The sequence below is a fragment of the Nannobrachium achirus genome, assembly GCF_963921795.1.
Source record: "Nannobrachium achirus genome assembly, chromosome: 24".
Classification (NCBI taxonomy): Eukaryota; Metazoa; Chordata; class Actinopteri; order Myctophiformes; family Myctophidae; genus Nannobrachium; species Nannobrachium achirus.
In genome coordinates, this window is record NC_137831.1 from 26,556,277 (window position 1) to 26,570,696 (window position 14,420).

General features: G+C 42.4%; 1 protein-coding gene across 1 annotated transcript in view; it reads left to right on the plus strand.

The window, feature by feature from the left end:
• Positions 1–300: 300 nt before the first annotated feature.
• The window catches only part of LOC308280062 (cytoplasmic protein NCK2-like), a gene marked incomplete at its 3' end in the record, with an annotated part of 64,234 nt that continues 50,114 nt past the window's right edge, over positions 301–14,420 (plus strand). The window contains exon 1 of the mRNA XM_080720322.1: positions 301–363. The remainder of the gene's footprint in view (positions 364–14,420) is intronic.

A 14,420-nucleotide genomic window follows, 5' to 3' on the forward strand; every position in this document is an offset into this window, starting at 1 on the left:
TGTGTTGTCATCACCACAATGACTGCCTCCGAGGCTTTTCCCTCATGGCAGGTCTGACGTCACCGCCTGTGGCACGGAGCAGCAGAGAGAGAGAGAGAGGGAGGGAGGGAGAGGCAGGGAGAGAGAGAGAGAGAGAGAGAGAGAGAGAGAGAGAGGGAGGTAGGGAGAGAGGGAGAGTAGTGTACGCCAGGAGGAGGACAGGCGTGCTCTGCACTCAGCGCTTGCTGGTCCCGGTGTATTTAATTTGTGAACACAAATAACAAGAGAATAAACGCTCGCTCACACACAGCCTGGGATTATAAATACTACAGATGTGTCGCAACCCTGTTGGATGACAGAGGAACTACACACCACCACCACAAGGTAAATTGGAAAGTTAAGCTTTCATTCATTTCATTGATCAATGAAAGAAAGCACATTGACTCTGCGTGCGCGTGCCCGTGCGTGTGTGTGTGTGTGTGTGTGTGTGTGTGTGTGTGTGTGTGTGTGTGTGTGTGTGTGCAAGCGCGCGCGCGCTGTTTCTCACTTGTTGGCTCGTTGGAGGGCAAGCCAGGCAAAGGCGAATATTTCCAGTACACAGACATTGTTCATTGTTTTGTGGGCATATGTGTTGTTTAATTATTATGATTATGAAGGACGTGGTGTGTTTGTGAGGACTATAATAGGATCGCAGCGTGGGTTTTGTCTGGGTTCCCTTTGTCCACACGGCACTGGCTGCACGCAAGCTGTGAGGAGAGAGAGATGGATGGATGGATCAGGACTGCTAATTTACGCACGAGAAAACGAGCACGCGTTTATTTTTATTCGTGCCATTTGCGAATAATTGGAGTGCAGTTTCCACGTGTGAAGTCTCCTCTGTAGAGAGAGGTCGCGTATATTGGCTTAGACCTGTTTGGCTCATTGAAAATAGATTTGGTTTTGCTTTGTGAATCAAGGATGGATATTAATTATTCAATTGATAAAAAGACTGATTTGGAGTCCTGTGAAGAGTTGTGTTCTCCTCTTTGCTGTTTTTCCCCCTTTCTCATTGATTTGACACTTTGTCACGTTGCATTGGCTGCAATATATAATTGGCTTGTTGAGTAGTAGCCTAGTACACCCAATTGTACCAAATCCTGAATGTGAAACAGACTAAATGATGCTTTATTTTACTGTTAAGAATAGGTTTACCCTTGTTTAGATCTCTGAGTCAAGACACATAAAGCAAAAACAACGCTTTTGGGGGTATAGGTCCCCACATTGCCCTTGTTTAGTGTAGGCTATGTGTCTGACAAAAAAAGAGAGAGGAAAAAAAGGTTACAGTCAAGAAAACAATATTCTAAGAACCACTTTATGGTTCAGAAAGCCTGGTGGGCGAGGTTATGGTATAGGTAGTCTCAGTGGTTCTCAAAGTGGGGTCCAACTCCTGGGGGTCCCCAATTATCAATGTAGGATATACACTGGATATTCAAAAATATCACTTCTACAAGCTTTGGGGATTTCTTTTATTTTTATTATATATATATATATATATATATATATATATATATATATATATAATTTAGATCTTTTTTTTAAATGAATGTTCTCTTCTGGTGTCCCTGCACACAACCTTATCAGAATGGTGTCCGTGGCCGAATAGGCTACGTAAATACATTTAGGGGTCCTTGACATGAACATGTTTTGAGAGCCACTGCTATAGTAAAATAGGCTGTGTTGTTTTTCTGCTTGCTTGGGGCCTTGTTGTGCTGTGAATCACTTTGAAATGAAATCATTTGTTTTCACAGCACTTTATATTTAGAGAGATGTTACCATTTCATCCACAGTTATAGACTATGTTTACACCACCATACTGTGGTGCACTGGCTGTTATACACACTGATGTGGCAGTGCACCTATTGTTCTGTGTGACACTTTGGTAAGCTTTGCGATCATCTCTTGGTTAAAGGCATAGTAGGCTATGTAACTGTACCCTGTGTTTGTTTAACCAATCATTTCCCTCTATAGAGCACCAAAGTACACTTTTTCTTCTTTTCCCCCCTAACATTTAGAATAGACAATACATTTTTACCCCCCTTTTCTCTTCAATTTAGTCGTTATGTCAATTCATTCCTTCCCACACACATGTCTGTCTTGTCACTGCTGTTGTATCCAATGACCAGTGAGGAGCCCCCACCAGGAGGATGTAGCCTTCGTTGTACTCCTCCTGCCTAACACTCCCTGCTGGCAGGTGCAGCCCCAGCTTGTAGGATTACATGAAGTGACAAATATTACTCTCCCATCCCGGCTTCCCTCCACTTGAACACAGGCCAATTGTGTTCATACTGTAGATAGACACCCGGTCCTCAGAGTTAATACAGGAGGGGCTGCCAAATCCTTGTGTGATTGGATTTTTTAAACATTAACCAATTGAACCGCAGCATCCCTATTCTGAGGAGAACTTTTGCCAACAATAGCAGATCCACAAGCTCTCTAGGCCTCACAGTGGTTTGGTGTAGGGAAACAAGAGCAGACTAAGTACAGTGTGAAAGGTTTACTAAGTATTGACCGTTTAGGTGGTCTGAAAATACACATCAATCCAAGACTGATGACAGTGCTGTCAAACAAGTCTACGAAACAATGAAAAAAAAAAGAAAAAAAGTTTGAATTATGGAGATACAAGGTTTCTGCCCAACAGTAACGATATATAACTAAAATAAAATAAAAATACACAGATGCTTTCCCGGTTTTCACGGATTAAGGGTTCCCCCGTGGTTTAGTCCTTGGTTTGTCATTTTTCTGGTTGGGGTTACAAAGACATCCACCCAGGGAGGTGTGTGCATGTGGTGCATATCAACATGGCATCGTTGGGTACGGCAGAGGAGAACCTTTATAAGCCTGAATAATTTAGGCCTACCTGACGTTTTACCGGCAGAGCTTTCGGTGGATTTATTTATTCAAAGCTCTATCATTTTTGGTTGGTTGCAAGTGGTTCATTCTCAGCCAAGGAAACGTTGTCCAGGGCTAAGATCAAATAACAGGGATGAGTACAGTAGATCAGTGGTCCTCAAGCTTAATTTTCAGGCTGTGACCCCTCAAAATAATCATATTTTAATTGGGGACCCTCAAAATATTCATATTTGAACTGGGGACCAGTGGTGTGTTCTAGATTTTTTGGGGGGATACAATGATCTACCTGTGCGTAGTTTACGCTTTCGTTCAAAAGAATTCTGCCGATCTACAAGCACACAATGCGTCGCATCGCAACGGGTTCAGTTGTGAGTCTGTAGATTTAAGCTATTTTCGGCAAAGATATTTGGAAAGAGAAAAACAAAAGGCTCATGTGCAGAAAAAGGTCTACTACAAACCTTGGGTCGGGACTTGGGATGGGACCATAGCATAATCATTATTATCCTAACCTTTTGCTTTTATATGAAATATCCAAGACCATTAGGGTTATGGAAGATGCAATGAGAGCTTGTAGATCGGCTGACTTCACATTGACTGAAATCAGTTCAGACGACTGAGAACTTTAATGCATGTTGGAAGCATTGGTCAACAACTTCTTGTTTCCGGCTACTGATCGTGGTTCGGTGAGTGTGCTTTTACGTAGGGGAGAGCCGCCTCAATTGTAACGCTTCATAATTGTAACAAGCACATTATCTCCTGATTGGTCAATGCCATCATGACATCATTGCATCAGTATGTGACCAGGGCCGTAATGAACGTCTCCAGGAAGTAAGAACTATTTGTATCCAACCTAGACCGAGTTATTGCAGAAAAACTGGTATTTCTCAAAATGCGTAAAAGTTTTCACCTTGAGTATCTTTGGTCTGCAAATCTTTTCTTTAATGTTGCTGAGATCAAATCTAGATGGCTGTCTGCATGTATCTGTTCTTCATTAGTTAACATCGTTTTAACTTGCTATTCATGTTAGTTCTGTTCTGTAGGCAACGTCAGAGCAGGGGTGCCAAAACGGTTCAATTGTAACACAATTTAACATGATAATATCATATTGAAATATTTGACATATTGGCCAATATTGTGTTCAGTCAGCTGATATTCAATTTACAGTGTATTTTAAGTCAGATTAGGGATGTATAACATGTTGCATTAATCAAACTTGCTATTTATTTAGGTAATCAATGTATTTTCCCATGGAATTCACTCAAACGCTTAAACTGGTACATCTTGTAATATGTAATATTTTCCTAAAGTATGATATAGTATCTTATCACACCCTTGGTATGAAAACAATGTAAAAGAGTTGCTTGAATGAAATATAATTGATTTAAACAAAAAAATATTTGTTTATAAAGGTTCTTTAGCTGTGTTACATTTGTAAATCATGCTGTTACAATTAATCCCATGTCGGCTTCAAATGTAACATCGGAACAGCGTCCACTCTCGGTTTAATAACTTATGACCTGTTTTATCAAATTAAAAACTTGAAGTGGTTTATGATAGCAGACATGTGTAAGTCCTTTGCCTGAAAATATTACATATGTAGGTAAAGTAATCTCTGAGTAAAATATTGAAATGTGAAAAACGTTACAATCGTGCATGCTCTCCCCTACTCTACCATCAGCGGAGACTTATCCGGGTCATTACGATATATATTTAGACCGCAGTCGCCAGAGAGAAAGTGAGATAGAGAGAGAGAGGGAGGGAGAAAGAGAGAGAGAGAGAGAGAGAGCGAGAGAGAGAAGATTAAAATTACAATAAGGGGAGGATGAAGTTTCTCTCCGCCCTTTATATACGACTTGGAGGAGAGCACTGTCCTCGTCTCTGTATCAGATTTTAGTCCCCCACTCCCAGAGAGCAAACCTATTTTATCCGTTGGTGTAAAGTAGCTCTACTGTAAGTACTGTACTGAACTTAAATACAATCTTGAGGTGTTTTTTTTTTACTTTACTGGAGTATTTCCAATTTTCTGTACTTTTACTTCTACTCCACTACACCTCAGAGGCAAATATTATACTTTTACTACAATTATTTGAAAACTTAGTTACTACTAATTACTTTGTCGATTTTGATTATTATTATTATTATTATTACAAGACAAAGTACATTACCTCACTTCAGCCCTATACATTTCGACCATTTGAAAACTTGTAAAATGTGACATTCTGCATAATGACTACTTTCTACTTTTGGTACTTTTAGTACATTTTTACACTTTTGTACTTTCACCCAGGTACATTTTGAATTCTGAACTTTAACTTGTAACAGAGTACATCTGCATTGCAGTATTGATACTTTTACCTAAGTAAAACATTCAAGTGTACTTTTTCCACCACTGCTTTTATCGGAGAAAAGAATCCCTTCATTCACACTGGGCACACAAAGTGACATAGTGACACAGTACACTAGTGGCACACATGGCACGCGGACAATGGCACGTCGCACAATAGACTGCAAGCAGACACCGCGTGACACCACGACATAAACCGTTGACGACGCGCCCCGGCGTCCGCTTGGAATCCGACACCATTGATTGGACGTCGCTATCGCGTTTCTGTTGCTTTGTCACATTCTTTGATTTGGGGGTTTGATTTGAGGCTAATGTGTTTTTGTAAGTGTGTGTGTTGTTTGTTTCTCGTGTTCGTGTTTCGTACGGCATGGCGCCGAAGTGTCCAGCCACACCTAGGACACCTAGGACGTTGTCTGCCTGTCTCTTTTTATCTACTGTATATCTGTCCCCACAAAAGTAGAACAATCACAGCAGCCGACAACAACGCTCAGCTGACTATAGAAATCACATCTACAAAGTGAGAAAATAATTAATACAATTAAATCCCTGTGAGATGCCAAGCTCCCATTGGTTCTCAACCCCGGGGGTCCTTGGGGGGGTTCCAGGGGGTCCTCAGCAAAAGTATTTAACATGGCATCACAGTCATCTTAACCGCTTTATCCGTTCATATGTTGGCTATTCAAAAATATCAGAGCTACAAGCTCACAGCAAGTCGCTTAGAGCATGCTGCATCTGCTATTGTTGTGCTTGCACATCAGCTGGCTATTCAAAACTAGCAGATAGAAACTCATAGCGTGTCAGTTCATGACGTGTTATGAGCTTGTAGATGTACATTTCGGACAAATCTTTTGCATATTCATTTTTTTTAAAGCAAACATTATTAACCCATTTAGGCCTAGAATTATTGAATGCTTTAACCAGTGAAAAATAGCAGATATACAAGCTCACAGCGCGGCACCGAGTGCCGCGCTGCGAGCTTGTAGATCTGCTATCTTTGAATATATGTATTTTCAAACGTTTGTAACTCAAATTTTGCTTCTGGGTGGTCCCTGGAACTAAATATTTTGAAATGGGGGTCCGTGGCCAAATAAATATCATTTTGGGGGTCCTTCACATGAAAAGGTTTGAGCACCACTGACATAGTAGTCTCTCAAGAACAGACTAACTGAGCTCCAGTTAAGTGAAAAGGACCTTTTCTTTGACGATGGCTGGCCAGATTGCTGACATGGAAACATAGGTTTTTTTCCAAAAATCTTAGAAGGATTCAAAAGACACTTATAGAATCGGGTCAAAATTCTAATTTTCACGATTTTTCAAAAATAGCAGATCTACAAGCTCGCAGATATACAAGCTGTGAGCTTGTATATCTGCTATTTTTTAATAGTTAAAGCATAAAATATTGCGTCATAATGTGTTCAGGCCTAAATGGGTTTCCTCCTGGGGGTCCCCCGCGATCTCAACAAAATCTGTTGAGATGTCATGGTCCGTGGCCAAATATATACATATAATATTGGGGGGCCTTGACATGAAAAATCACACTTGTGTGAACTGAGCGGTGGAGGCTGCGTGTGTGTGTGTGTGTGTGTGTGTGTGTGTGTGTGTGTGTGTGTGTGTGTGTGTGTGTGTGTGTGTGTGTGTGTGTGTGTGTGTGTGTGTGTGTGTGTGTGTGTGTGTGTGTGTGTGTGTGTGTGTGTGTGTGTGTGTGTGTGCGTGCGTGCGTGCGTGTGTGTATTTGTGTGTGTGAATGTGAGTGTGAGTGTGCCTAGCTGGCCTGAACAACAGCGCCCCTCCCTTAACATGTGTGGTCAGAAAAGGTATAGCAGCCAGGCTACATACACCACAGGCTACATACAGACAGACAGACAGACACACACACACACACACACACACACACACACAGATACACACACGGCCACGCTATGGAGACGGTGTGACCACCGCTCAAAAAGTGTTGAGAACCACTGATATACTGTGGCAAATGTCTAGAAGACATTTGTAGAATCTGCCTCAGGTCTTATAGTGGGTTGACTCAGCCCCTCACAGCGCTAAACTATTTTCAGCTGGCGGATAGAATAATAGATAATTGCAATGTGGTGGGTCATGCATTAGTTATGTGCCACATGGGTGGTGCGAGACATTTGCTTTGCCATGTTCATTCCAGCTCTTCAGCCCATGCCCCATGGTGCCAGAAATAGGATCTTTTATCACGAGGGCAGTAGAGGATCAATACTACATCAACCCAAGCCCTCCCAAATGACTGTTACGGCTAGCAGCGTTAATTTAGTCTACTAAAACTATGACGACAAATGTTCGATTGCCTTTTTTCACTGACAAAATCTAAAACTAAGCTATGATGACTAAAACTAAGCATAAAAATACTGACCAGTCGACTAGTCAAACAATTTAGGCAGGGACAAGTCATTTTATGTTTGGTTGCGCTTGGATGTCTCACACTGCGATGCGTTATGAACCTTTGGATCGGATATGTACAGAATGCAAGCGCGTGTAAAATCGGCTTCTTTTAGGGCTGTTATTTTCATAGACCTGGCTGCTTTGTTTTTCTCGTCTGGCAACTATGCTGCTCACAAGCCATTTGTTTGTCATTGCTGAGTCACACGACCTTTAAAACACACACACACACACACACACACACACACACACACACACACACACACACACACACACACACACACACACACACACACACACACACACACACACAAATAAACGGGCACAATTCCGCCCAAAACACCACAGAGGCTGTTTTCACAGCAGCGAGCGGATGAGGCACTGTTACACGGACGGCGGTGCCAAGAACAGAACAGCACACACAAAAAAGACACCCCCAGAGATGTGACCGAAATCTGACGCTCTTTAGGAAAGACATGCACGGTTTTATGACGTCTGTACAGTGAATGATTCATGATGGCTGTGGCTTCTGGTTATTTCTATTCTTTTCCTGGAACCCCCCGTACAACAGGTTTTGTTCTTGGGACCCCCGGGAGGAAAGATTCAAGTTAAAAAATGTTGCTTTAATGATAGCAAAATTTGTTCAAAAATGGCAGATCTACAAGCACAAACAGTAGCATGGCACAAAGCCTGTTCAAAGGGAGTGTGTCGATATTTCGACATGACATTTATTCTAGAATCCCAGTATTTTGACGCGGGTGAATGTTAACCTGGTGAAATGCTAACCTGCTGACGCAGGTGAGTAGCTAACCGGCTGACACTGGTGAATGTTAACCTCCATGCCTAAACCTAAACCTAACCCCAAACCCTAACCCCAACCTCAGTAACCCTGACGCTGGTGAGTAGCTAACCTGCCGACTCCCGTAGTGAAAGTAATGACACGTAGAAATAGCGAGATTTCACCGGGTTCAAGATGTTAATGGAAAAACTAAAAAAATCCAATCACACAAGGATTTGGCAAGCCCCCCTTTGGTAACTTTGAGGATTCATAGGGGTCCCGGACCCCCTGTTGAAGACCTCTGCCCATAGTGAATCATTTTCCTTCTCCAAAAGGAAAAATAGTCTGACTTTTCTTGGAGTTCAGTTGGAAGAAATTCCTTTTTTTCCCCTGCTCCCCAAAGGTTGTTTTTTCAGTTGTTGAATGATGATGACATGTTTATAAAGAGTTGAGAGGCTTCAAACTTCATCTGCCTCCCCGGGGGATGGGGGAGAGGAAGGATTCAGACATTTCCTAAACTTTAAAAGCAGTATGGGGAGGTTTGTTATTGTTATATATATATATTTTCTTTTTCGCTGTGTCATGGCGAGGTTGTCAGCACACAATAAAACTGATAGGAGTAAACTTCTGTGTGTGAGAACTAAGAAAGTTTGGGAAACCTAACACTAGGTCGTAGATCAGCTATTTAAAAGAAAAAGCTCTTTCTTATATTATTTGACTATTTGGACAATGATTCATCAGTTTTTATAGTATAGTTTGTTGATTACTTTTGATGCAGTTTAATGTTCATTTTCTTTTCTCTTTTTGTTGTATTAAAAAGGTCTTAAAAGTCCTTAAATTGTCACTTCACTGTCATCTGGAGACCCCCCCCCCCCCCCCCCCCCCCAAAAAAAAAGAAACAAGAAAAAAAATCATGTGGGGACTCCCCCGGGGGTCTTTCTTGACCCACATGTTGAGAACCACTGACTTAACCCATTTTGTATATTTTTCAACAAATGTTCAAGAATAGCAGATGCACAAGCTCAGCACAGCTTTCGTGCCACGCTGTAAGCTTGCAGATCGGGTATTTTTGAAAAGCCAAAGCTAAAAACTAAGATGACACACTCACGGATGCTTTCCCGGTGTCAATGGGTGTTTGCTTTCCTAGAGTATTTCCATTTCCGTGCCGTTCGGGGAAAGCATCTCTGTCATTTTAGATTTTAGTGAAGAGGCAGACATTTGAGTATTGGAATTCAGCTTTTAAGCGTATTCAGCTCCCCCGACCATGAATGGGAACACGGCCTGTTTTAGCAGAGAGGAAGTGGTACCAGTACAGACACGCACGCACGTACACACACACACACACACACACACACACACACACACACACACACACACACACACACACACACACACACACACACACACACACACACAGTGTGAAGATCCTGAGCGTTCATGCAGCTCGGGAGAGTGGAACAGCAGGGGGAGAGGGTCCATCCATTGGGTTCCAGTTAGAGTTCTATTTTTTACAGTGTATGAACATCCTAGTAACCCAGTTAGAATAGAGGAAGCTGGGCCGTCCCCCATGGAGCCATGAGGCCAGTGGTGGAAGAAGTAGTCTGATAAAGTTACCACAATACCACAATAAGAAAATCTCCACATTTTAACTTTTGGTGTTTTTCTAGTTTTCTTTTTAAATTAATGCCCTACTTGATCAGAGTGCGCCGCTTCGTTTTGCTTTGTTAGGCCTACTTAGCCACTATGCAGCACTGCTTTTGGGTCACCCTCTTCGGATGTTATCATCCGTTATCCTCTGCGATTATCACTTCTTATCAGCCGATATTATCCAGCGAATAGGCCCATGCTCTGCCGACTGAGTCGGTCAGAGTGTTAGTGTGCATGCGCCGACACATCTTGACTTGAATAGTTATCTCCCCTCAGTGGGAGGCGAACCTGGACCATAGTTATAGTAGCCACGTTACTCTACTTACAGAGAGTTTATCTTTAACAACGTGGATACTAACACAGTACAGTCCCTTTGAGCCGCATTCGGACGCAGAAGCAGTCCCCCGGTCAATATTTACTATTCTGTCCATAACGGCACATAACTCGGTAACGAGTTATGTGCATGGTATCGGATGGTATCGGATGATACCCCCCCACACACACACACACACACACACACACACACACACACACACACACACACACACACACACACACACACACACACACACACACACACTATTTTAAATCCCCATGGTGTCAAATACAACCTGGCTTCTTATTTGATGTTCTGTGAGGAATGTGATTGATTGGCTTCTGACCTGATCAATAAGGTGCTATCTGTCACCGATCAATAGATGTGGGGAAAGCTCCCCGTGTTTGCAGGGGTGTGTGTGTGTGTGTGTGTGTGTGCTTGCGTGCGCAGTGACTCATGTTCATTACCGTATCACAGACTCCATTCTATAATTCAGGAACAGTCTGTCACCTCAGTGACATCAGAAAAGACTCACACACACACACACACACACACACACACACACACACACACACACACACACACACACACACACACACACACACACACACACACACAGGCGGGTGAGCCAAACGTTTGGAGAGGCTATTTATGTTGGAAAATGGGAGACAAAATATTGACCAATTTATACACACTACACAGTGCCAGGATGAAATTTGAAATGACAAGCAATACTATTAGAAAGGATTAAGATATCATAATAACAACAAGGTGAGAACATTTATTAAGACCAGACCATGTGTAGGTTAAGAAATAATATTGCTGTGCAATTTAGCCTTGTTAGGCTAGTCAATCTAAGGTTTGACAGGAAAAAAAAGACCCCCAAAAAATCTTCTTTAAGTTGCATGTGAGGGGTCTAACTAGGGGTTAGACCTAGGGGCATTCGTTTTGCACAAAAAACATTTGTCAGGTTAAAAACGGACACCACAAAACAGAGCTGACCCCAGAAAAGTGATGACTCATCACTAAACCATAGTTCTATGGGTCAGTTTTTAGCCCAAGGAATGTTTTTTGTGCAAAACAAATGCTTGCAATGGATTCAGAATCATGAAAACCCCTAGTTGGACCCCTCACATGCTACTTAAAGAAGACTTTTTGGGGGGTCTTTGTTTCCTGTATAGTAAGTGAATGGACCCAAACATGAACCCCCTGAATTCACCTTGATCCACCAAATATATAATTCACAACTTTTAATATGTTATTTGGATGACCCTAAGGATCATAAAAAACCTTGAACCATTACTATTGCAATTTCTTTTGGGTCAGGCCCTTTTTTAGCTTAGATTGACTGGCCTATGTCCCTAGCAACGGTTCCTGCAAGTTTCTGCGTCTGGAAAATAGACGATCTGCAGATATTTGGAAAATAATCAGTAACAATCTAACAACAAATAGTCAATATGATGGCGGAGCAAGCACTGCACATAGAGCAAGTCTTTGTACACAATAAGGTTGCAACCAAACTTACCTTGTATATCGTTACCGTGGATGTAATCAAGCCAGTTACTGTAGCCCTTCTATTTAATCCTTTTGGGGATGTTGATGTTGTCATCTGCCCATTTGTCAATTTGGTAAAAAGAAATTGGTTGAATAGAACTCATATTTTGGGACCATCGCTCCATTGTTTACAATGGTTTGTAATGCAGGCTGCCACCCAATGTGGTCATGTGATCCAAGATGGCAGCGGTGTGACGGTCTATAGGGTTTTCCAAACATAAATCTTCTTTTCTGGGGGTCCCTGGCACAAACTAATTTTCAGACGGGGGTCCATGGCCAAATACGTATCATTTTGGGTGTCCTTGACTTGGAAAAAGTTTGAGAACCACAGCTGCAGCAGACTTCTTTTATCTGGAAGGGCTTCTAATTAGCGCTGCGGTCAAATCGCCTTAATTTCCTTTTCATTTTGTAACGGAGGAAATTGCAATCAGCCCATAGTGATGAGCAGCAGCTGCCCACTCTGCCTAGCAACCACAACCACAGGGGTTAAAGTTCTCAGTCCTGGGGACTGATTTCAGTCTTGAGGATTCCATAGGGGCTACTTCTGAGATCAGTGCAGATCTGCAAAAAAACGAATAAATAAGAGTTGTAGCGATGAATGACAAAGTTGTCAAAACGCTAGACAAGTGATCTCCAAACTAAAAAGCAGTTATAATTTCAAGATATGAGTATTTGAATTGGCCAGACTGCAATAGAATACAACAAAACTTCAGAAGAAAATTCTATAAAATGAAGCACACACATTATGTGAAGGCAGTTCATAACTTCAGGGAAACACCCCAAATACTGTTGTGTGCTGCGAGCGCCATGTATCAAAAATCACATATTGGGACATGGTCTGAAGTCTCTGAACATAATTTTCAGTCTTGGGATTTCTTTTAGCTTTTAACCCTTACAACCAACACACATCGTTGCTGTCAGGCAGAAACCTATGCATATGTCCATACTTTATTTAATTTTTGTTTGAAAATTAATGCCCTATACTTCAGTGGTCCTCTAGGGGGTTCCAGGTGGGCTCCAGATTAATGATGGATGAAGAGTTTTTATTTTGATCAATGTTTGCCAGTTATCTCATCACTACAGCATGGAATTGTGGCCAAAATCTTAGCCACAACGACAACAAAATATTCTACGTTTGGGATCTGAGAGGCCACATCTCATCAAATGGTGGCTGTGGCTTAAATGGCGAATAATTAATGGACCTTGATATGAAAAGGGTTGAAAACCACTGTACCACAGCATCACACAATAGCATCAAAAGTAGCTGAGCCACAAGCTATTTTCGGTGAAGGTAACTGGTGTAGAAAAACCTGTGTTTTTTCCAATTACTTTAAAACATTTATTATTCTTATTATTTTTGTTTTGGGGCTTTTATGCCTTTATTGATAGGACAGTAGACTGATAGGAAATGGGGGGAGAGATGGGCAGTGACTGTGACACGCGGCAAAGGTCGTCCGGATCGGGAATCGAACCGGCGGCGCCGCCAGGCATCCATGCCTATTGTGGCAATGCCAAAGTGGTGTGCGCCCTTCTTTCATTTTCTTAACTAGAAGCTCGGCCGCCCTTTGGGCGGCCGAGCGTCTAGTCGGCGCCCTGGCCAACTCGGGAACAATGTAAATAGGGGATGAATGCCCCGCCCTTTAATGCAAACCCCATTATACCTGTTGTCATAGGATCTGTTTTGACCATCTGTTTGCGTGTGTCCATTTATGCCCATGGCTTGTGAGATGCGTCGGTTATCTCCATATATAGAGATTCAACACGTTCAAAGTACAGGAGTGATGTCAGAATGAGTCAGCAGAAGTGATGTCAGAATGCCCATATGCCCATATATGGAGATCTCTGTATCTGTGTCCCCTTTATGCCCATATACGGAGATTGCGTCCATTTTATGTCACAATGAGTCAGCGCTTGCGCCGATACATCCATTTATGCCCATATATGGAGATGTGCGGCCGAGCGTCTAGTCGGCGCCCTAGCCAACTCGGGAACAATGTAAATATGCCCATATATGGAGATCTCTGTAGGACCCGTTATGCCCATATATGGAGATGCACGGCCGAGCGTCTAGTCGGCGCCCTAGCCAACTCGGGAACAATGTAAAAATGCCCATATATGGAGATCTCTGTAGGACCCGTTTTGACCATCTGTTTGCCTGTTTGTCTTTGAGTCAGCAGAAGTGATGTCAGAATGCCCATATGCCCATATATGGAGAGATCTCTGTATCTGTGTCCCCTTTATGCCCATATACGGAGATTGCGTCCATTGTATGTCACAATGAGTCAGCGCTTGCGCCGATACGTCCATTTATGCCCATATATGGAGATGGGCGGCCGAGCGTCTAGTCGGCGCCCTGGCCAACTCGGGAACAATGTAAATATGCCCGTGTTGTCATAGGAGTGTGGGGTCATGTGGTGTACGTGATGTCAGAGCCTTTTATGAAGTGATGTCACAATGACATGATTTCCTCCGGAACAGCCTGATGTCAACAATCAGCTCCGCAT